Genomic DNA, 24973 nt, shown 5'->3' on the forward strand with positions numbered 1-24973 from the left:
TTCACCTGCAAGAAAATATAAGAAATGCCATATATAGAGACATTAAAATCTCAAGGAAGGCAGAGCCCAGCTATCAGAAGAGTTCCAGCCTCAGATGAACAACAAACAACCTACAGCCGACACTATATGACTGAGTATTATCTCCAGTTAAGTTTGTACTCTAAGGAGAACTTCCAAAGCCTGCCTCTACATAATTCTGGACTAGAATTATTGGTTTACGTCGTATATTTGTCTACATGTACCTAGGTCTCACTGTGCCGAGTACTTGAAACTAAGGGTTCGATTACAGCAGTAGCATCTGACACTTCATGTTTCGGGACCTCATGTACCGTAGGTTATTGTGTCGTACCTTGACGAAGGTATAGGCTGGAGTGGCCATTTGTTTTAGTGAAACACAACTAGCTCTTTATTCACATGAAATCAGAATTGCTGCCAACAGAGGATCTCACACTGATTCAACATTTAAGATCTCCAGAACGCTTGTAAAACAGTACCTCTTCAAGAGACTTCTAATCAAATTTGGTGCCTATGGAGTAACACTTCAGCTGTGCAGCTGGATGCGAGTTTTCCTCTCAGAAAGGTCGTAGTGTGTAGTAACCGACGGAAAATCATCAAGTAAAACGAAAGTGATATCCGGCGCTCCCAAAGGAGGTGTTATAGACTTTCTGGAGATAGTCTCAACAGCTCTCTTGGACTGTTTGCAGATAATTCTGTCATATACCCTCTAATAAAGTCATCAGAAGATAAAAATCAGTTGCAACATGACTTGAGAGACGATATCTGAATAGTGCGAAAAATGGCAGTTGTCTCCCTGTAACGAAAAGTGTGAGGTCATCCACATGAATACAAAAAGAAATCCTTTAGGTTTTGATTACACAATAACTCACTCAAATTTAAATGCTGTTAAGTTGCCTAAATACGTATGAATTGTAATTACGAACGACTTAAGACGGATAGATCATATACACTCCTGGAAATTGAAATAAGAACACCGTGAATTCATTGTCCTAGGAAGGGGAAACTTTATTGACACATTCCTGGGGTCAGATACATCACATGATCACACTGACAGAACCACAGGCACATAGACACAGGCAACAGAGCATGCACAATGTCGGCACTAGTACAGTGTATATCCACCTTTCGCAAGCAATGCAGGCTGCTATTCTCCCATGGAGACGATCGTAGAGATGCTGGATGTAGTCCTGTGGAACGGCTTGCCATGCCATTTCCACCTGGCGCCTCAGTTGGACCAGCGTTCGTGCTGGACGTGCAGACCGCGTGAGACGACGCTTCATCCAGTCCCAAACATGCTCAATGGAGGACAGATCCGGAGATCTTGCTGGCCAGGGTAGTTGACTTACACCTTCTAGAGCACGTTGGGTGGCACGGGATACATGCGGACGTGCATTGTCCTGTTGGAACAGCAAGTTCCCTTGCAGGTCTAGGAATGGTAGAACGATGGGTTCGATGACGGTTTGGATGTACCGTGCACTATTCAGTGTCCCCTCGACGATCACCAGTGGTGTACGGCCAGTGTAGGAGATCGCTCCCCACACCATGATGCCGGGTGTTGCCCCTGTGTGCCTCGGTCGTATGCAGTCCTGATTGTGGCGCTCACCTGCACGGCGCCAAACACGCATACGACCATCATTGGCACCAAGGCAGAAGCGACTCTCATCGCTGAAGACGACACGTCTCCATTCGTCCCTCCATTCACGCCTGTCGCGACACCACTGGAGGCGGGCTGCACGATGTTGGGGCGTGAGCGGAAGACGGCCTAACGGTGTGCGGGACCATAGCCCAGCTTCATGGAGACGGTTGCGAATGGTCCTCGCCGATACCCCAGGAGCAACAGTGTCCCTAATTTGCTGGGAAGTGGCGGTGCGGTCCCCTACGGCACTGCGTAGGATCCTACGGTCTTGGCGTGCATCCGTGCGTCGCTGCGGTCCGGTCCCAGGTCGACGGGCACGTGCACCTTCCGCCGACCACTGGCGACAACATCGATGTACTGTGGAGACCTCACGCCCCACGTGTTGAGCAATTCGGCGGTACGTCCACCCGGCCTCCCGCATGCCCACTATACGCCCTCGCTCAAAGTCCGTCAACTGCACATACGGTTCACATCCACGCTGTCGCGGCATGCTACCAGTGTTAAAGACTGCGATGGAGCTCCGTATGCCACGGCAAACTGGCTGACACTGACGGCGGCGGTGCACAAATGCTGCGCAACTAGCGCCATTCGACGGCCAACACCGCGGTTCCTGGTGTGTCCGCTGTGCCGTGCGTGTGATCATTGCTTGTACAGCCCTCTCGCAGTGTCCGGAGCAAGTATGGTGGGTCTGACACACCGGTGTCAATGTGTTCTTTTTTCCATTTCCAGGAGTGTAGATAATGTTGTGGGTAAGGAAAACCAAAGACTCCTTTCTACAGACAGAACAGTTAGAAGATGCAACAGATCTGCTAAAGAGACTAAGGGAGAAATGATCATGATAATAACGTAAGGGAAATCAGAGCTCGTACAAAAAGATTTAAGTGTTCATTTTTCCCACGCGCTGTTAGAGAGTGTTACTGTAAGGAAATAGTCTTAAAGTGGTTCGAAGAACACTCTGCCAGGCACTTAAGTTTTAATTGTATAGTATTCATGTAGATGTAGTAGTCATGTAGATGTAACTGACTGGAGCATCTAGTCAGCGTAATCTATGTCTTTATAAACTAGTGTTTGTGTTCTTCTGCACGTTCATTGCAAACACGTGAAGAAGCAATGAAAAGCAGATCACTAAGTCAATCTAGAATGTCATCTCCTTATCATCAGCATATCTACCTCCTTAGCCTAATTTCCAAGTCTTTCTACACTGTCTCCAACCACAGAGACTTGAAAAATCTCTGCTGCACTCCCTCGCCCTTTCATTTCTGTACGCAGCCGCTCGTGTGCGAAGACACATATGACATAAAAATCTCGCGTCGCCTCTGTTCTGAGCATTAGCTTCTAAGTAAGTACGTTGCGATACACGTCAGGTCACGACAGTTTGGTCGGCGAGAGAGCGTTGCAGAGTTGCTCAACAAACTCCTTAGGCAGTCGTTACTGGAGAGGCGCTGTGCATCACGGAGAGCTTAACTAATGAAATTTCGGGCAAAGTCGGACAACATGTTACTTGCTTCCCACATAAATCTCGTAAAACGACCACGCAGAGCAAATTCGCGAAATGACAGATAATACGGAAGTTTACCTACAATCATTTTCCCCATAAGTATGACAAGGAAAGGGAGGGAGGCGGGGGGGGGGGGAGATCAGTTACTGGTACCAGAAGTACCCTCCACCACACACAGTAAAGGTGGCATGCGGAGTATTGGTGTAAATGAGGAAGGATTTAAAAGAACTCCAAATCACAGAAAATGTGCTCACAGATAAAAGTGCAAAAATAAATAAATACAAATAAACAGAACACAAGACAGGAAAGAGAAGTTCCTAGTCAAAAATCAAAACTAAATGAATGAGCCACATTTCTTAAGAAGAAAGAAATGCAAGATCAGAAAGAATAAAGCAATACTGGGCTAAGTGAAAGGCACACAACTGTTATAGCTTCCTTGCACGCTGTGTGCTTCTTTAGCGCACACAGGAGCGAGGAAAAGATGCTCCTCATGAACAGAGAATTCAGATATTAATTTATTCTACTCTCAATTTCGAAAGGTCAAAATATGCAACTTCGTTGCTATAGTTGCAGAGTTAGTTGCTATCAGCAGCTTTGAACGTTGAAGCATACTCAAATACCACAGATTTACAAATCGGTCAGTCTTCAATATCAGCACAACTCAGAAGGTCACGGCCCCTGGCGTCTAGGAAACTCTGTAAATGTCATTCAAAATGGCACTGAGCACTATGCGACTTAAGTTCTGGGGTCATCAGTCGCCTAGAACTTAGAACCAATTAAACCTAACTAACCTAAGAAAATCACACACATCCATGCCCGAGGCAGGATTCGAACCTGCGACCGTAGCGGTCGCTCGGTTCCAGACTGCAGCGCCTAGAACCGCACGGCAAATGTCATTCAGCTGGAGTTGTTGTTGTGGTCTTCAGTCCAGAGGCTGGCTTGATGCAGCTCTCCATGCTACTCTATCCTGTGCAAGCTCCTTCATCTCCCTGTACCTACTGCAACCTACATCCTTCTGAATCTGTTTAGTGTATTCATCTCTTGGTCTCCCTCTGTGATTTTTACCCTCCACGCTGCCCTCCAATACTAAATTGGTGATCCCTTGACGCCTCAGAATATGTCCTACCAACCGTTCCCTTCTTCTAGTCAAGTTGTGCCACAAACTCCTCTTCTTTCCAATCCTATTCAATACCTCCTCATTAGTTATGTGATGTACCCATCTAATCTTCAGCATTCTTCTCTAGCACCACATTTCGAAAGCTTCTATTTTCTTCTTGTCCAAACTATTTACCGTTCATGTTTCACTTCCATACATGGCTACACTCCATACAAATACTTTCAGAAACGACTTCCTGACACTTAAATCTACGCCCGATGTTAACAAATTTCTCTTCTTCAGAAATGCTTTCCTTGCCATTGCAGATCTACATTTTATATCCTCTCTTATTTTGCTCCCCAAATAGCAGTACTCATTTACTACTTTAAGCGCCTCATTTCCTAATCTAATTCCCTCATCATCACCCGATTTAATTCGACTACATTCCATTATACTAGTTTTGCTGTTGTTGATGTTCATCTTATATCATCCTTTCAAGACATTCCGTTCAGCTGCTCTTCCAGGTCCTTTGCTGTCTCTGACAGAATTACAATGTCATCGGCGAACCTCAAAGAATTTATTTCTTCTCTGTGGACTTTATTTCCTACTCCGAATTTTTCTTTTGTTTCCTTTACTGCTTGATCAATATACAGACTGAATAACATCGGGGAGAGGCTACAACACTGTCTCACTCCCTTCCCAACCACTGCTTCCCTTTCATGTCCCTTGACTCTTATAACCGCCATCTGGTTTCTGTACAAATTGTATATAGCCTTTCGCTCCCTGTATTTTACCCCTGCCACCTTCAGAATTTGAAAGAGTGTATTCCAGCCACCATTGTCAAAAGCTTTCTCTAAGTCTACAAACGCTAGAAACGTAGGTTTGCCTTTCCTTAATCTATTTTCTAAGATAAGTCGTATGGTCGGTATTTCCTCACATGTTCACGTGTTCAGCTGGTAAACACACTATAATGAGCTTAGTACATGAATGTTCGAACTTAGTACACCCGCCGCTGGAGCTTCGGAGAGGGGATGGTTGCATCTCAGCGGCAGCAGCGTAATTGTTCTTGGCAGCGCCCTCGTGCCGCGGTGGCGACTGTAGGAAACGCGGAGACGTAACTGGCAGCGCTCGTATTTGAAAGCACGGCCAACCGGATAGCGGCCGATACCGTACGAACATTAAAAATTGATTGATCTTACACACCCAGAGTCAGGAGAAACGAAAGAAGAAGCAGAATAAAACGTATACATTTCATTATTTTTTTTGGCATGTGTGGTACGTTCAAGGTGGGGGTGATAGAATGTTAAATGTATGGGAAGGGGGGGAGAGGGGGGGGGGCTGTAACGAACTGTGACCACACCCTCCAGAGAAGTGAACCCTAGACTCGCGCCTGGTACCTGCGGTCATTTTCTGTGGGCGAAACCACCAGTGAGGGCCACGCAGTGCGACGTCGCGCAGCGGCACCGTCTTTACGATCGGCCGCCATATGGGGTCGAGATGGCGTGTCCGCCGGTGCGGCGTCAGCAGCGGACGGCCGCCCGCAGATGCCGGCGGCGTCAGCGTTCCGGCGCACATCCTCGGCGTCACCCTCGCCTCACCGGCCGGCGACAGAAGTTTACGAGGCGCGATGGCGGCCAGCACCGCCTCCTCAGGCCAGGCTCCCACTCTGGGTGTGGGGCAGCGGTCGCAGCTAGCGAGACTGACAAAGAGTCAATAAGACCGCGAACGCGACGTCTGCGCGACCAGGAGACGTTTGACACAGCACGTGTCACTGTGCCACCGAAAACTCAATTGTGGATCCCGCGTTATTGAAGACGCCAGGTGTTCGCGAAATACCGCTCTGCGCTCCACATTCAAATTCTGCCTTTGGCTCACTGAGCACATCATGTATTGTGACAGACAGGTTGAGGATTATGGGAAAGATAAATGCCGGCAGGTACGCGCTTCTGGCGTAAGGTTGTCGGAGACTGCAACGATCGGGCAAAATTCGGACTGAAGGATTCGTATTAATATTTTTACTAATCCTCCTCAGCAAAACTAACTGAACTTATAAAGTCAACAGGACCTTCATTTATTAAGATCAAACTATCTAACAAATTTAGAACAATTAGTGATAGTCGATAAAACAATCTCTTTAAATAGAAAATTCAAGAATGTCTCATATGTGTTTTATAACAAGTACAACATCATACGAGAACAGTCTTCGAAACAGGCAGGCAATAAACATCTTTAGAACGTGTGTGACTAAAGTTCAACAAGTAATTCATGTTTACCTAAAAAGAGATCACTAAAGGGCAATAAAAACAATTAAAGCTGCTTGATATGAAATCACCATGCTTCGGGCAATGTGGTACGAGTAAAAACTTAAGTCATCAGATAACGTCCTGACAGCGCAGAAAAAACAGTTCCAGTAAGTCGTCAAAAGGTAAAGTAACTGGTCAAGGCAAGCACCCATTGTAAAGAAGGTCAGCGGGCAACGAAGATTTAGCTCCATATCACGACACGAGGCGGAAGCAGTAAATGCTTAACCGTCGCGCAGGACGGAAAACGTACACTAAAGCGCTAAATAAACTGGTATAGACACGCGGATTCAAATACGGAAATATGTCAACAGGCAGCATACGGCGCTGCGGTAGGCAGTGCCTATTTAAGACAAGTGTCTGGCGCAGATGTTAGATCGGTTACTGCTGTTGCAATGGGAGCTTATCAAGATTTAGTGAGTTTGAACGTGGTGTTATAGCCGGCGCACGAGCGATGGGAAACAGCATCTCTCAGGTACCGATGAAGTGGGGATTTTCCCATAAAACCATTTCACAAGTGTACCGCGAATATCAGGAATCCGGTAAAACATAAAATCTCCGACAACGCTGCGGGTGGACAAAGATTCTATGTGAGCGGGACTAACACAGATGACTGGAGAGAATCGTTCAACATGACAGAAGTGCAAACCTTCCGCAAATGGCTGCAAATTTCAATATTGGGCCATCAACAAGTGTCAGCGTGCGAGCCATTCAATGAAACATCATCGATATGGACTTTCGGAGCCGAAGGCTCGAGATAAAGTTTTACGCCTCGCCTGGGCCCGTCAACACCGACACTGGACTCTTGATGACTGGAAACATATTGCCTGGTGGGACGAGTCTCGTTTCAAATTGTATCGAGCGGATGGACGTGCACGGGTATAGAGACAACATGAATCCATGGTCCCTGCATGTCAGCAGAATACTTTTCAAGCTCGTGGAGACTCTGTAATTGTGTGGAGCGTGTGCAGTTGCAGCAATATGGGATCCCTGATACGTCTAGATACGACTCTGACAGGTGACACGTACGTAAGCATCGTGTCTGATCACCTGCATGCATTCATGTCCATTGTGCATTGCGCCCGCATCTCGTGGTCGTGCGGTAGCGTTCTCGCTTCCCACGCCCGGATTCCCGGGTTCGATTCCCGGCGGGATCAGGGATTTTCTCTGCCTCGTGATGGCTGGGTGTTGTGTGATGTCCTTAGGTTAGTTAGGTTTAAGTAGTTCTAAGTTCTAGGGGACTGATGACCATAGATGTTAAGTCCCATAGTACTCAGAGCCATTTGAACCATTTGAACCATTGTGCATTGCGACGGACTTGGAAAATTCCAGCAGGATAACGCTAGACCCCACACGTTTAGAATTGCTACAAAATGGCTCCAGAAATACCCTTATGAGTTTAAACACTTCTACTGGCCACTAAACTCACCAGACGTGAAAATTATTGAGCATATCTGGGGTACCTTGCAAGGTGCTGTTCAGAAGAGATCTTCATCCCCTCGTGCCCGTAAGTATTTATGGACATCCCTGCAGGATTCATGGTGTCTATTCCCTTCAGTCAGACATTAGTCGAGTCCATGACACGTTGTGTTGCGGCACATCTGCGTGCTCGCGTGGGCTCTTCACGATATTAAGCAGGTGTAAGAGTTTCTTTAGCTCTTCACTATATACATATTTTTAACGCCACGAATAATGACACACTGAACATTTAAAAAAATTATATAATCCTAAGCAATCCAAAAGCCAAATAATTTAAAACACGCAATCAAATCACAGCTCCATGACAATTACCAGACTGGGGCAATTATGTTTTCATTTGAGAGACACTCTCGTCAAATCACCTGTACCGACACAGGAATAGGGAACAACAACAACAACAACAGGAGACTGATCCGAGTCCGATGTAGAAGCAACAAGGTTCAAACACGTGCAGGAAGCGAACCAGTGACAATTATCACGCTCACAGCGGCGAACAATATCAGTCCTTAGGAATTCCGAATCGTCTCAGCACTGAAGCAACGAACTAAAAGCAGCTCACCTAGCATCCAAATCCTCTGTGCGGTGACAAACAGTGGAAAGGCTTGAAGCCGCCAGGAGATGCGTGTATGATGACCCACCGATAGCTTCGAAATCTAGTCGTCCAAGGGAACAATGCGTTCACTCCCGTTTCCCTGCACGGCCCTTGTGTCCAGCCGATGCTCAGCCAGACAAAGTTAGGAGTCACACGGACAGCAGAAAAAAGATAGCCCGTTGCCCTGACATGTCCGTGCTGCCCCACCCATTGCCTCTCCCGGAAAACGGCTTCAACGCCAATAGCGGCAAACGTGCCACGCCTCCTTCGCGACAACGATGGTGTTCCAGAAGAAGACGTGACGCGAGCTATAGATCCCGCAACGGCTCACCTCTTGCAGCTAAGTTAAGGAAACATATGCAGAGAAAATCTAAAAAAAAATTGTATGTATTACGTGGAAACCTGTATTGTCAAATAACTTCAATCAGGGTTAAATCGACAAAATGTACGCTATACTAGTGTATAAAAGCAAGTCGTTATTTAACGTTGTTACTAAAAATCTCTAAAAGTTCTCTGCGGATTCACCTAAATTTTTTTTTCTACGCTCTATTAAACGTTCGGACGGACGTAGACTACATATTTTTAACATGTATGATATACATTACGAAACAGATTCGCATCTCGCGGCTATACACTGACGTCATCCGTTTGCGAAACATGAAAATTTGCGCCACCCCGAGACTCGAACCCGGATATCCCGCTTATCCCGACTGGACGCATTAACAACTCCGGCCATCCATGGTCGCTTCCAGTACCGATCCAAACTTTCATATGTCACGTAGCTGCCTCCGGTACCGATCCAAACTTCCATAAGCCACGTAGCCTCATATGGTATATTAAGATTCAGTCAGATTTAGGCTACATATTCTTAATATTGCAGGTTTGTTCGCCAATCTCACCAGCGTCTCTCTAACAGTCTAGCTGAAACTTTCTACAGTAATTTGACTAGAAAGTTCAAGTCTAACAAACGTATTTATCGCAGATGAGCATTTGTTTATTTCTCCCTTGAACAAAGTTTTTACTCTTACTATCGAGTTGTAATACGTAATATTCCCAATTACAAGTTCCCTTCTTCTTCATCAGAGCACGAACAAAATCAGAGTTATTAACATTACATTCAACAACAGAGATAATAAAAATCAGAGATAACGCAAAGATAATGTTCACTTTTCTTATGCAATGTATGACGTCTTTGGTTTCTACACGCAGCACAGTATCTAAGACAGTTATTTCTGTAATAAAATGGGATATTACAATGGCCTCCCCGGGATTACAGCAGAGTGAGTTACGAATAGATGTTGAACTTACTGCATCAAAGTTTACATTTCAACTACTGAATTCAATATTCTATGTATGTTTTCACACCACATTACTGGTAGTATAATAGTAAGTTCTCATAACATTATCCAATTAAAAGTTGTTCATGTACATCATGACAATAATTATGATTTAATCTACATTTGTATTTGCTTGTAGCGCTGTAGCTTCAAGTGTTGTGTGATTTTCACTATGTTTCATTGCAGTTCTCAGCACTAGCTATCCTGAGTTATAATTTGCCTCCTCATTTGAGCATGGATGAACGGGACAGGAGAACCGAGTAAAACCGCCTCGAGGCCTTCAGTATTGAGAAGTGCAAGGTGTGTGCCAATGTATATTGATTCAACTAATTACATTTCGTGAAAGAGTCTTAATCAAATTATCCATATACACGTCTGATATCACAACTATCAGACTTTACATTCTTCTGAATATACAATTGTTGTCTTCTGCCGTCAGGTCGGTGGTAGACGATGATGAAGCCGACAGGACAATCGATCCAAATCTGGATCGAAGGAAGACGTGTTCAGGATGGGCGTTGGACATAAATCGTAATCTTCCCTCGGGTTGGCACATAAGACTTCTCGATGATGGATCATGGAACAATCATCGTACTAGTACCTCAGAACTTTTACAGGGAATTTCCGTAAACAGTGAATGTAAGAAATGGATGAGGTCTCATATATAATCCATTCTAACATGATGAATCATTGGTCCTTAGGGGTTGCTCCCGAGAATCTTAGGAACTGTTAACACAACTAACATGAAGCCTCTGGTCCGCATAAATTAGCTAAAACTTCTGAGTACAATGTTCTTTTGATTATCGTGATAATACAAAATGTATTTAGTGACCGCTTCACTTAATAATTGCAGCACACCACTCATGGAAAGCAAATAGATTTGATACCACTCAATGACCCTGGTTTAGTGTTCATGACGTATCAAGTTGCATCACATGGTAGCACACTTTATCACAAAATTACGAGTTCAGTTGTCTTGTTGAAACACCACTTTAAATCCCAAATTCATGTTAATCACTACAAAACGTTCATACACATCATTACGTGTCTTTGAACGTCATTGCACAGGAGATCATATCACTAAACTGTTCTATGAAAATAGTGTCCAAATGTCTTTAGAATGTAGCGAGTCCCACAGTCATTACTGTACACGCATGTCCTTACACTGTTTATTAAAAGTAAGCTTAAGTATGCAAAATTACAATGGATACTCGCATATATCGTGGCTGTACCTGAGTATGTACAGTCGACAGCACAAAAAGTGAACCACCTCTGTATCCCAATGTGTAGGCCGCACCTGACTGTATGCAACAAACACAGCACAGTTGCGTCGCAGTCTCTAAACACTCTGCAGTATAGTCGTTTGACTATACACGATGGGTATCACAAGGGACTGTTAGAGATCACTGTGCTTTATGACAGTCAGTCCACATGTAAACCAATATCGTCGTACAAAAAATAGAAAACACGTTATGAGGGATGATACAGTCCTCAATGCCTGTAAATTAAATTACATTACAATAAGTGACACTGCAGAAGTCTTATCGTACCCATTAAATGATATAACGAGTTGTCGTTCATGATCCGAATTTGAACCCATTGTTAACCGAACAAGGTAAGCACGTCTGATCGAGACCCGACTAGGCATAAAGAAACGTAAAATCTCGAAGTGGTCACCAATATCAATTTACAAGGCCGAATGTCTGGGAAGCCCGTGAAACTTATGCTGCTCCTTAGAAGTAACCACGAAAGGTATGTAATAAAAATGTAAGGCACAAGTGTGAAACGCCGTGATATAAAGCTGTTGTGTTGGATGTGGACTAGATCCCAACACCCATGTGCATTGTTAACTATACAAAATCAGAGGTCAGATATTAAGAATGTTCATCAATACCGTGATATTGGAACCTGAAACGACGGTACAAATGATTATTTTGTGGCAGGGTATAACACTAGCTCTCGTTTGCTATGACAGAATCTAATGTTACCCTCTGGGAGGATTTTGGGGTTTGACCGTATGTTTGTCTAATGGACAAGAGATATTGGACAGTAATTTTGATTATAATGCAATTTATAGAAAACTAAACAGGCTTTACTTTGGGGATAATGAAAGCACAAAAGTTCATACGAATGAAACAATAAACGGTCGCCAGCCAAATTAGGCATATTAATTTGTAACATTAGTTCAACGAAACTGAACATTAGTAGTTGTAGTGACTTTCATTAAGATTCCCTTTGAGTAGTATACTGGATACACACGACTAAAGGGCGATCATAGATGTGGGTAGAAGCAGTTACCACTAATGCACAAATCAGTTATCATAGAAAGCAAGATTGTACTCTACTCGTAATAACAACAGTTACGATCACAATCAATATGTAACTCAGTAGTGAGATGTTACTGCAGCAAACAATGAACTAAAGCTGGGCATGAATAAATAAAACTACATATACACATTTTATACTCCCATTTATATAGAAGTATCAGATTTCTTTAGTAACATTAAATATCCCAATTATTTTTTTGATATGAGAAGAATATATTGGGGACCCATAAACTGATATTGTCTCCCTAGGCAAACTCTATGATTATTTTAGAAGCAAAGTTCAATTCAATCAACATTAATTCTTAACCTCACTTGGAATAGTTTATGTTTTCATCCTTAGCAAATTACTCAACACTGAGCTCGATTAACCTCAAAAAATCGTTGATGTTAGCAATCAAGACTAAATTACGTTTCAAATAAGTTTCATTTAATTGCGTTTTTCATCACCCGTGTAGCAGGTATTTTAGACAGTAACATTTACACTCTCTGGCACTGAAATTTTGCACATTTAATACACAGAGACAAATCATTAGTTAGTTAGAAACAGAATACTCGGTTTTCCGCACACTTAGGAAGAAAATTTTGCGGGAGCATGTTTGTGAAAACGCTCGTGGGTGTCTGTCATGGCAAGACCAATTTCAGCGCCATCACCCAGCGGCCGCTTGATGTAGACCGGTGTCTACCCAAGTGATCACGATACATCAGGCATAAAGCCTACGATCTCCAGCGGACTTTCCTGCACTCAGATTAACAAATATAACACTATATAACGTAGTTTATGGTATAATACTATGTTTCAGCTTGCTCCATGGCGATTTTTTATGACACGTTGCTATAAACGTATTTAATTCTGATCTTATTTTGTTCAAGTTTTTAGTATACTCGTGCCATGACAACTTGAGTATTTCCCATTTCAGACCTTATGAGGACCGTCGTTTATTTATTAGAAAACAGAGTCTAACGCAGAGTAACATTTGTGACATTGTGTTCTATTTTTGTTTAGTAAATGGTGAAAGCAGTGCACGCAATTCGAAACACCCGTGCCTTGTATGGAGTGACTGCTATGGAGGAAGTCAAATTTTATCGTTTCAAGTACGATTGTATCGAGACAAGTTAATCACCATATTCACGACAAACAGACATTGATGAAGTATATTTCTGCGATTTAGTGCTATAATCAATGACACTGTCTCCAATAATTGGGAAGTGTGACGACCAATTAACCTTTGTGCGACACTTGCCTTCAGTAGTCATATTGAGGTTAAAGGAAAGGGAGGAGGACTGCAGTACAATGTCTCGTTCAAAACGAGATTAAATATGAAGCAGAATCTCGAACTGGGAACAATGGGGAAGGAAGTTGGCTGTGCTCTTTTAAAGGGTTGATTCTGGCATTCGCCCTAATAGATTTGAGGAGATCACCTTAAACCAGAGCTGCCTGATAGTGGTTTGAAGTACCATATGGTAACTTTATGAGGAGAAAATAGTGGGTAAGTCATAACATACATTATCTTAAATTATGGCTTTCATACGTCCACGAGGGGTGTTGTTATTGATATACACTCCTGGAAATTGAAATAAGAACACCGTGAATTCATTGTCCCAGGAAGGGGAAACTTTATTGACACATTCCTGGGGTCAGATACATCACATGATCACACTGACAGAACCACAGGCACATAGACACAGGCAACAGAGCATGCACAATGTCGGCACTAGTACAGTGTATATCCACCTTTCGCAGCAATGCAGGCTGCTATTCTCCCATGGAGACGATCGTAGAGATGCTGGATGTAGTCCTGTGGAACGGCTTGCCATGCCATTTCCACCTGGCGCCTCAGTTGGACCAGCGTTCGTGCTGGACGTGCAGACCGCGTGAGACGACTCTTCACCCAGTCCCAAACATGCTCAATGGGGGACAGATCCGGAGATCTTGCTGGCCAGGGTAGTTGACTTACACCTTCTGGAGCACGTTGGGTGGCACGGGATACATGCGGACGTGCATTGTCCTGTTGGAACAGCAAGTTCCCTTGCCGGTCTAGGAATGGTAGAACGATGGGTTCGATGACGGTTTGGATGTACCGTGCACTATTCAGTGTCCCCTCGACGATCACCAGTGGTGTACGGCCAGTGTAGGAGATCGCTCCCCACACCATGATGCCGGGTGTTGGCCCTGTGTGCCTCGGTCGTATGCAGTCCTGATTGTGGCGCTCACCTGCACGGCGCCAAACACGCATACGACCATCATTGGCACCAAGGCAGAAGCGACTCTCATCGCTGAAGACGACACGTCTCCATTCGTCCCTCCATTCACGCCTGTCGCGACACCACTGGAGGCGGGCTGCACGATGTTGGGGCGTGAGCGGAAGACGGCCTAACGGTGTGCGGGACCGTAGCCCAGCTTCATGGAGACGGTTGCGAATGGTCCTCGCCGATACCCCAGGAGCAACAGTGTCCCTAATTTGCTGGGAAGTGGCGGTGCGGTCCCCTACGGCACTGCGTAGGATCCTACGGTCTTGGCGTGCATCCGTGCGTCGCTGCGGTCCGGTCCCAGGTCGACGGGCACGTGCACCTTCCGCCGACCACTGGCGACAACATCGATGTACTGTGGAGACCTCACGCCCCACGTGTTGAGCAATTCGGCGGTACGTCCACCCGGCCTCCCGCATGCCCACTATACGCCCTCGCTCAAAGTCCGTCAACTGCACATACGGTTCACGTCCACGCTGTCGCGGCGTGCTACCAGTGTTAAAGACTGCGATGGAGCTCCGTATGCCACGGCAAACTGGCTGACACTGACGGCGGCGGTGCACAAATGCTGCGCAGCTAGCGCCATTCGACGGCCAACACCGCGGTTCCTGGTGTGTCCGCTGTGCCGTGCGTGTGATCATTGCTTGTACAGCCCTCTCGCAGTGTCCGGAGCAAGTATGGTGGGTCTGACACACCGGTGTCAATGTGTTCTTTTTTCCATTTCCAGGAGTGTACATTTGGGGACACAAAGGTATTTTGTTTTATGATGTTCACGTATCTTTCACAGCTGACATTTGTTGCCAACAAATGAACTTTTGCGTTCTAACTGATGATACTAATGTTGGAAGTTTACTTTAGTGTTCAAATTTGATTGTACAGTACAATATGGTTAACTGTTTCAATGTCTGGTAAGAAACTACATTTGGCGTGATCCACGAACAACGACGTGGGTGTAACAGTTTCTTTTCCCATCGAGATGCTTGCCTCTCACCATTGGCGTGTTCCATATGTGTGTATCAATGTCAGGGGGCGCCTGTCACTCTCGCTTGATGTACATTTTATTTTATTACTAACGTTGTGGTTTTTATTCAGCTTGTAGCCGCGTAGTGGCCAACGAGAGAATTACAATGGCTGGATGGAAAAACACCCCGAAATCAGTCTCCCTGATTGAGGGGTTCGAATGCGGCCACCGAAATCAAGCATACCGATGGTTTGGAGACTCACCACAATCAATCCCGTAAGGAACTGAAAACTATGTTACCATAAAACCAGCTTATGTACCAGAAATTTCAACGTCTACCGATATTATTTGTTCTGTACAATCACGTTTCCAACGCTCAGGTAACGTTCGAACATCAGTATCACTCGTTAAAACACGAAGATTTACATGTACATTGTAAACTAGATGTAGAATAAAATGCGTCGGTTCTTAACTGAATAAACAGGCAGACTCGATATTTGTCGATTACAGCATCATCTACCACGAATGGAAAGCAATGGTTTGGCTACAAGTATGTTTCTTTTTGGCGTAGAATAATTACTCACACAAATTATAAAAATGTATGTATGCATGTTCCACATATCCTCCTAATCCAATCGACCGATTTCAATCAAACTTGGTACACGTATCATTTATCGTCTGGAAACAGTCACTGTGAGGTAAGGACTACCCTTCTATCAAAGGGGACCCGGGGGGGGGGGGGCGGGGGGTGGAATAGGGTAGCAGTGCAGCCCGCTACGCGAGAATACCCAGACTTTAGCCGTTCAGTATTTGAGAAAGAAAGGTCACTTAGAAACTTGTAACAAGCGTTATACATAATTTCATAGCTTCTCGAAATTTTTTCTCGCTCACTATATCCACAAAATGATGGTTGCTACATTTTCGCAGTTCGTGCAGTAAAACTGTCGCGTGGAGCATGACGTTTTAATTTATTACTACTTTACCACTGACTGTATCCGTGATACATTTTGTAGAGCATTCACATATAGCACTGACTGTACCAGAAAAATTACGTCATTTTATGGCACTCAGTTCAGGAAATACAACGCCATAAACAATGAACTACCACAGCATATATGACGTTTAAATTTATTACTTCGTTACTACTCTTTCTACTCGTAACACTTCTTGCAGGCAGTGTCCGCATTTGTTGCTGAATGTACCTACAAAAATATACCACTGTACGACACATATTTGAGGAGATACGACGTCAAATACTGAGATGCGAGAGAAACTGCCGCATCATGCGTGACGTTTTAATTTCTTACTTCACATTCGCGTGATATATGTGTACAAATACAGGTAAAATATGTTGAGAATATATTTGAGATGTGCGTATGCGAGCGAAGCCACAGGTAAAAAATTGATCGTAAACTCTTCGAATGATTTCAACCAAATTTGGTACACATATTACTTACAATATGGGAAGAAATACTGTAGGGGTAAGAACCACCAGCCTCCTACAGCAGTGAGTGCGATAACGTGGAGAGAGAAGCGAGTATGAGGAGATGCATAGACAGCGAGGGTGAAGGAGTAGAGAGGGCAGATAAAGAGGAGGAGGAGATGCACAGAGATAGTGGAGGCGAAAATGGACAGAAATAGCCGAGAGGATGAGAAAGATACAGGAAGGAATGAAGAGGAGACGAACAGAGACAGGGGGAGGAAGAGACAGGCAGAGAGATGGGGCAGAACAAACAGAGGGGTAGAGAAAATGTACAGGGAGTGGGAAGAGGAGGATATAGATAGAGAGAGGAGCAGGAGGAGATGGACAGAGAGTGGGAATGGAGGAGGTGGACAAAGGGAGGTGGTTCTAGAGAAGGACGGAGAGTGGGGAAAGGAGATGTACTAATAGAATATCGGAATAAATGCAAACCCGAGAAACGCCGGTACTCAGCTAGTAAGCAATAAAAGTGGGGGGATCCCATTAAAAAATGTAATGTAGACGCCAACCACGTATGAGGTATGGTAAGGAGGTGACCCTCAAAAGCCGGCCAGTGTGGCCGAGCGGTTCTAGGCGCTACAGTCTGGAACCGCGCGACCGCTACGGTGGCACGTTCGAATCCTGCTTCGGGCATGGTTGTGTGTGATGTCCTTAGATTAGTTAGGTTTAAGTAGTTCTAAGTTCTTTAGGTTTAAGTAGTTCTAAGTTCTAGGGGACTTATGACCATAGCAGTTGAGTCCCATAGGGCTCAGAGCCATTTGAACCATTTGACCCTCAAAAAGTGTAATGTTGACCCCACCCCGTAGGAGGGATAGTAAGGAGGTGGCCATTTGTAAGGTAGTCAGATATCCTCCTTACTAATAACTTTTCACCTAGAATTTTTTTCCTGAGATTCGTCATTTCCGAGGTTGTCTCAAGTTAAACACCCTATAAATATGTAAACATTATGTGTGCATAAGTTCGTAGCGTTCTGTTTTGCATTTTGGTATTCCAGTTGATATGGGTTTATTTAGCGATTTTAATTTTCTGTTTGTAGTTTAATATTGTTATTTGAGTTTACATACACTCCTGGAAACTGAAATAAGAACACCGTGAATTCATTGTCCCAGGAAGGGGAAACTTTATTGACACATTCCTGGGGTCAGATACATCACATGATCACACTGACAGAACCACAGGCACATAGACACAGGCAACAGAGCATGCACAATGTCGGCACTAGTACAGTGTATATCCACCTTTCGCAGCAATGCAGGCTTCTATTCTCCCATGGAGACGATCGTAGAGATGCTGGATGTAGTCCTGTGGCACGGCTTGCCATGGCATTTCCACCTGGTGCCTCAGTTGGACCAGCGTTCGTGCTGGACGTGCAGACCGCGTGAGACGACGCTTCATCCAGTCCCAAACATGCTCAATGGGGGACAGATCCGGAGATCTTGCTGGCCAGGGTAGTTGACTTACACCTTCTAGAGCACGTTGGGTGGCACGGGATACATGCGGACGTGCATTATCCTGTTGGAACAGCAAGTTCCCTTGCCGGTCTAGGAATGGTAGAACGATGGGTTCGATGACGGTTTGGATGTACCGTGCACTATTCAGTGTCCCCTCGACCATCACCAGTGGTGTACGGCCAGTGTAGGAGATCGCTCCCCACACCATGATGCTGGGTGTTGGCCCTGTGTGCCTCGGTCGTATGCAGTCCTGATTGTGGCGCTCACCTGCACGACGCTAAACACGCATACGACCATCATTGGCACCAAGGCAGAAGCGACTCTCATCGCTGAAGACGACACGTCTCCATTCGTCCCCCCATTCACGCCTGTCGCGACACCACTGGAGGCGGGCTGCACGATGTTGGGGCGTGAGCGGAAGACGGCCTAACGGTGTGCGGGTCCGTAGCCCAGCTTCATGGAGACGGTTGCGAATGGTCCTCGCCGATACCCCAGGAGCAACAGTGTCCCTAATTTGCTGGGAAGTGGCGGTGCGGTCCCCTACGGCACTGCGTAGGATCCTACGGTCTTGGCGTGCATCCGTGCGTCGCTGCGGTCCGGTCCCAGGTCGACGGGCACGTGCACCTTCCGCCGACCACTGGCGACAACATCGATGTACTGTGGAGACCTCACGCCCCACGTGTTGAGCAATTCGGCGGTACGTCCACCCGGCCTCCCGCATGCCCACTATACGCCCTCGCTCAAAGTCCGTCAACTGCACATACGGTTCACGTCCACGCTGTCGCGGCATGCTACCAGTGTTAAAGACTGCGATGGAGCTCCGTATGCCACGGCAAACTGGCTGACACTGACGGCGGCGGTGCACAAATGCTGTGCAGCTAGCGCCATTCGACGGCCAACACCGCGGTTCCTGGTGTGTCCGCTGTGCCGTGCGTGTGATCATTGCTTGTACAGCCCTCTCGCAGTGTCCGGAGCAAGTATGGTGGGTCTGACACACCGGTGTCAATGTGTTCTTTTTTCCATTTCCAGGAGTGTATTTAGTCATCTGGAGATAGCGAATGGAGTTGTTTATGCTAGAAAACGGAGTGTGAATTGGAGAAATGGGAATATATCCTACACACTCTTCTGGTTTAGTTCTGTAGAGGGATGGCACCAGCGGAGGCAACCAGAAACGTTTCGCCGTTGCGGAGAAATGCCATTCGGCAGAGTACGGGAAGAAAATTGTTTCCTCGTTTTAAGGAGGACCATTTTGACATAAGTGACTCTCCATGTTGAAGACATTCGGTGTTTGATGAAGACCTTTTAAACGCATTAATCACAATGATCCACGTCATTGTAGTCAGGCAAATAAGGCAGGAAGTAGTGACGCCAGTAAGTGGAATAAGAAAACGAGGCGGCAGTACAGAAATAGGAGATGACAAACAATAAATGGGGTAAACGTGAGCCGTGGACGGCTCAGAATACTCTATTTTTTCCTTGAAGATAAATGGCTATTTAACATTTTTTTGCCCCAGATTTTAAGCAGGGGGGGGGGGGGGGAGGCGAGAGTTCCCGTGAGAGATTTTTTTAGTACATAAAGCCAGCCATCTCTATCTGATATGTAGGAATGATGTTACAGTTCATTATTTACTGCATGTACGTTATTGAGATTTGTATATGTGCAATTCAATAGTTCTATGGTATACATATAAAATCACTCTATAAATAAAATACTCAACACGGTACTTCACGTGCAACTCCCCTCTCCCCTCCTCATCATCCCATTTCCACGGGCTAGTTTCCACCGTTATCAACTTGTCAGAATCATTATAGCTGTATTCTGCATTTCACATAATCTTTGCAAATCCGAGGCATGCTCTCATGGCTCAGCTAGACGTCTGCGCAGCGTGCTATCGTGTTAGCTGCAGAGGCGATGTGATTACTGGACAGGGCACTGCCCACATGAGAACATGGCACGTGCTACAGTTTGAAGGCCACCTGAAATTACTTCTGCTCGTCAAAGCACCGCTGACGTGCCCCTTGTGTGTCACTGGACGTATGTTTACGGTGCGCCGTCAGACACCAGTGGTGGCTCATTCACTCAAGTGACCTCGAAACTGACCGTCAAGACCAGATCGCCACGGACTTTGATCTCCCTCTGAATGGCAAACAGCGGTTGCGCACTACCTGACTAGACATATTAACTGCAGCCGGGAGATCTCTCGCAACGAACAATCAGACACACACAGACTTTTTGTTGTTTTGTTTGTTTCTCAGTTTGTTTTGATTTTACTTTTTCTGTTACTGACAATCCTGTTGGTCATTGTTGGTTGACTGTTGCTCTAACACGTATTGATACTACAATGCAAAGTCTTGCTACGTCATTGGAGCAGATACCTCCTCGTGATGTTCTTGCTTATAGAACTTTAATGATCACTCTCTCTCAAGTTCGTGGTGTCGGAGAAACATCAACAATTTTTTTTATTGATAATCCATTGTGTGTTAGAACTCGTAGGTCTTGTAAACTTGGTCATGATGATAACGTTTGTGTCTTTGTGCGTGGTAAGGGTGTTGATATGAAATGTAAAATAGTTGGCGATATGACTGTATATAATAGTATGTAATGAAGTTTGGTACATACATTGATCATTTGCTGTTGAGCTGTAACCTTAAAAAATTGCTACATATTGATCTTGCCAAAAGCCGAGAAGCCATTGTTCTTAGTGTTTTAGCTCTCTGGGGTACCCTGGGATGCTCTCAGTATTTATTTCCGGCCGGATATACACTCCTGGAAATGGAAAAAAGAACACATTGACACCGGTGTGTCAGACCCATCATACTTGCTCCGGACACTGCGAGAGGGCTGTACAAGCAATGATCACACGCACGGCACAGCGGACACACCAGGAACCGCGGTGTTGGCCGTCGAATGGCGCTAGCTGCGCAGCATTTGTGCACCGCCGCCGTCAGTGTCAGCCAGTTTGCCGTGGCATACGGAGCTCCATCGCAGTCTTTAACACTGGTAGCATGCCGCGACAGCGTGGACGTGAACCGTATGTGCAGTTGACGGACTTTGAGCGAGGGCGTATAGTGGGCATGCGGGAGGCCGGGTGGACGTACCGCCGAATTGCTCAACACGTGGGGCGTGAGGTCTCCACAGTACATCGATGTTGTCGCCAGTGGTCGGCGGAAGGTGCACGTGCCCGTCGACCTGGGACCGGACCGCAGCGACGCACGGATGCACGCCAAGACCGTAGGATCCTACGCAGTGCCGTAGGGGACCGCACCGCCACTTCCCAGCAAATTAGGGACACTGTTGCTCCTGGGGTATCGGCGAGGACCATTCGCAACCGTCTCCATGAAGCTGGGCTACGATCCCGCTCACCGTTAGGCCGTCTTCCGCTCACGCCCCAACATCGTGCAGCCCGCCTCCAGTGGTGTCGTGACAGGCGTGAATGGAGGGACGAATGGAGACGTGTCGTCTTCAGCGACGAGAGTCGCTTCTGCCTTGGTGCCAATGATGGTCGTATGCGTGTTTGGCGCCGTGCAGGTGAGCGCCACAATCAGGACTGCATACGACCGAGGCACACAGGGCCAACACCCGGCATCATGGCGTGGGGAGCGATCTCCTACACTGGCCGTACACCACTGGTGATCGTCGAGGGGACACTGAATAGTGCACGGTACATCCAAACCGTCATCGAACCCATCGTTCTACCATTCCTAGACCGGCAAGGGAACTTGCTGTTCCAACAGGACAATGCACGTCCGCATGTATCCCGTGCCACCCAACGTGCTCTAGAAGGTGTAAGTCAACTACCCTGGCCAGCAAGATCTCCGGATCTGTCCCCCATTGAGCATGTTTGGGACTGGATGAAGCGTCGTCTCACGCGGTCTGCACGTCCAGCACGAACGCTGGTCCAACTGAGGCGCCAGGTGGAAATGGCATGGCAAGCCGTTCCACAGGACTACATCCAGCATCTCCACGATCGTCTCCATGGGAGAATAGCAGCCTGCATTGCTGCGAAAGGTGGATATACACTGTACTAGTGCCGACATTGTGCATGCTCTGTTGCCTGTGTCTATGTGCCTGTGGTTCTGTCAGTGTGATCATGTGATGTATCTGACCCCAGGAATGTGTCAATAAAGTTTCCCCTTCCTGGGACAATGAATTCACGGTGTTCTTATTTCAATTTCCAGGAGTGTACATTAACACGAAAGCGAACTCGTGCGCGAGATGCCGCGCCCTGCTGGGGTCGCGCCTAGAGTTCCAAAGCGCGACGCCGGGATAAGCGCACTTTACTGCTCGAAATGTGTTATGATGGCCTACACAATATATTGTATACTCTACTGAAAGAGTACAAGAACCATTCCTCTTGTCGACATTCTACATTGTTAGTGGGAAAACAGGTAAGGAATATCACTGTTTCTGCTATAGTCCAGTGAGAACTACCCGACTGTGGGAGCACCTTGGATTATAATTAACCCCGAAGTTAATTATATCATGTATCGAAGGAGAAAATACAAACAAAAAGTAGATATTTTTGCACTGGACTAAATAAACGGAGAATCTGCATCTACATCTACATTTATACTCCGCAAGCCACCCAACGGTGTGTGGCGGAGGGAACTTTACGTGCCATTGTCATTACCTCCCTTTCCTGTTCCAGTTGCGTATGGTTCGCGGGAAGAACGACTGTCTGAAACCCTCCGTGCGCGCTCTAATCTCTCTAATTTTACATTCGTGATCTCCTCGGGAGGTAAAAGTAGGGGGAAGCAATATATTCGATACCTCATCCAGAAACGCACCCTCTCGAAACCTGGCGAGCAAGCTACACCGCGATGCAGAGCGCCTCTCTTGCAGAGTCTGCCACTTGAGTTTGTTAAACATCTCCGTAACGCTATCACGGTTACCAAATAACCCTGTGACGAAACGCGCCGCTCTTCTTTGGATCTTGTCTATCTCCTCCGTCAACCCGATCTGGTACGGATCCCACACTGATGAGCAATACTCAAGTATAGGTCGAACGAGTGTTTTGTAAGCCACCTCCTTTGCTGATGGACTACATTTTCTAAGGACTCTCCCAATGAGTCTCAACCTGGTACCCGCCTTACCAACAATTAATTTTATATGATCATTCCACTTCAAATAGTTCCGCACGCATACTCCCAGATATTTTACAGAAGTAACTGCTACTAGTGTTTGTTCTGCTATCATATAATCATACAATAAAGGATCCTTCTTTCTATGTATTCGCAATACATTACATTTGTCTATGTTATGGGTCAGTTGCCATCCCCTGCACCAAGTGCCTATCCGCTGCAGATCTTCCTGCATTTCGCTACAATTTTCTAATGCTGCAACTTCTCTGTATATTACAGCATCATCCGCGAAAAGCCGCATGGAACTTCCGACACTATCTACTAGGTCATTTATATATATTGTGAAAAGCAATGGTCCCATAACACTCCCCTGTGGCACGCCAGAGGTTACTTTAACGTCTATAGACGTCTCTCCATTGATAACAACATGCTGTGTTCTGTTTGCTAAAAACTCTTCAATCCAGCCACGCAGCTGGTCTGATATTCCGTAGGCTCTTACTTTGTTTATCAGGCGACAGTGCGGAACTGTATCGATCGCCTTCCGGAAGTCAAGGAAAATAGCATCTACCTGGGAGCCTGTATCTAATATTTTCTGGGTCTCATGAACAAATAAAGCGAGTTGGGTCTCACACGATCGCTGTTTCCGGAATCCATGTTGATTCCTACATAGTAGATTCTGGGTTTCCAAAAACGACATGATACTCGAGCAAAAAACATGTTCTAAAATTCTACAACAGATCGACGTCAGAGATATAGGTCTATAGTTTTGCGCATCTGCTCGACGACCCTTCTTGAAGACTGGGACTACCTGTGCTCTTTTCCAATCAGTTGGAACCTTCCGTTCCTCTAGAGACTTGCGGTACACGGCTGTTAGAAGGGGGGCAAGTTCTTTCGCGTACTCTGTGTAGAATCGAATTGGTATCCCGTCAGGTCCAGTGGACTTTCCTCTGTTGAATGATTCCAGTTGCTTTTCTATTCCTTGGACACTTATTTCGATGTCTGCCATTTTTTCGTTTGTGCGAGGATTTAGAGAAGGAACTGCAGTGCGGTCTTCCTCTGTGAAACAGCTTTGGAAAAAGGTGTTTAGTATTTCACCTGGTCCACGAAACAAGGGTTGAGAAAAAATGTGGAAACCCCGCGAGAAATGCTTGCTTGAACATAAATGCAGATACTGTTCAAGCCTGCAGATTGCACAGTTACATTTTTAGGAGCGACTGTTTGCTCTAAAGGAGTATGATTTTTATACCCTGACCGGGAATCAAGCAAAAGCAAATTATTCTGACCGGCTATTGGCCAAAAGCAGCAATAGTTCTGTTATGCCCATTTTCCCACTCTTGCTTGCTGTGATGTAAATATTTCCTGCTGCCTTTGCAAAATGACGCATACGAGAAAGACTCATAGGGGACAGAGCACGTCCAACTCTTCGCAACACAATAAATAACTTAGCAGACAATTTACCATCCGTATTA

The sequence above is a fragment of the Schistocerca cancellata genome, chromosome 9 (genome assembly GCF_023864275.1).
Source record: "Schistocerca cancellata isolate TAMUIC-IGC-003103 chromosome 9, iqSchCanc2.1, whole genome shotgun sequence".
NCBI lineage: Eukaryota > Metazoa > Arthropoda > Insecta > Orthoptera > Acrididae > Schistocerca > Schistocerca cancellata.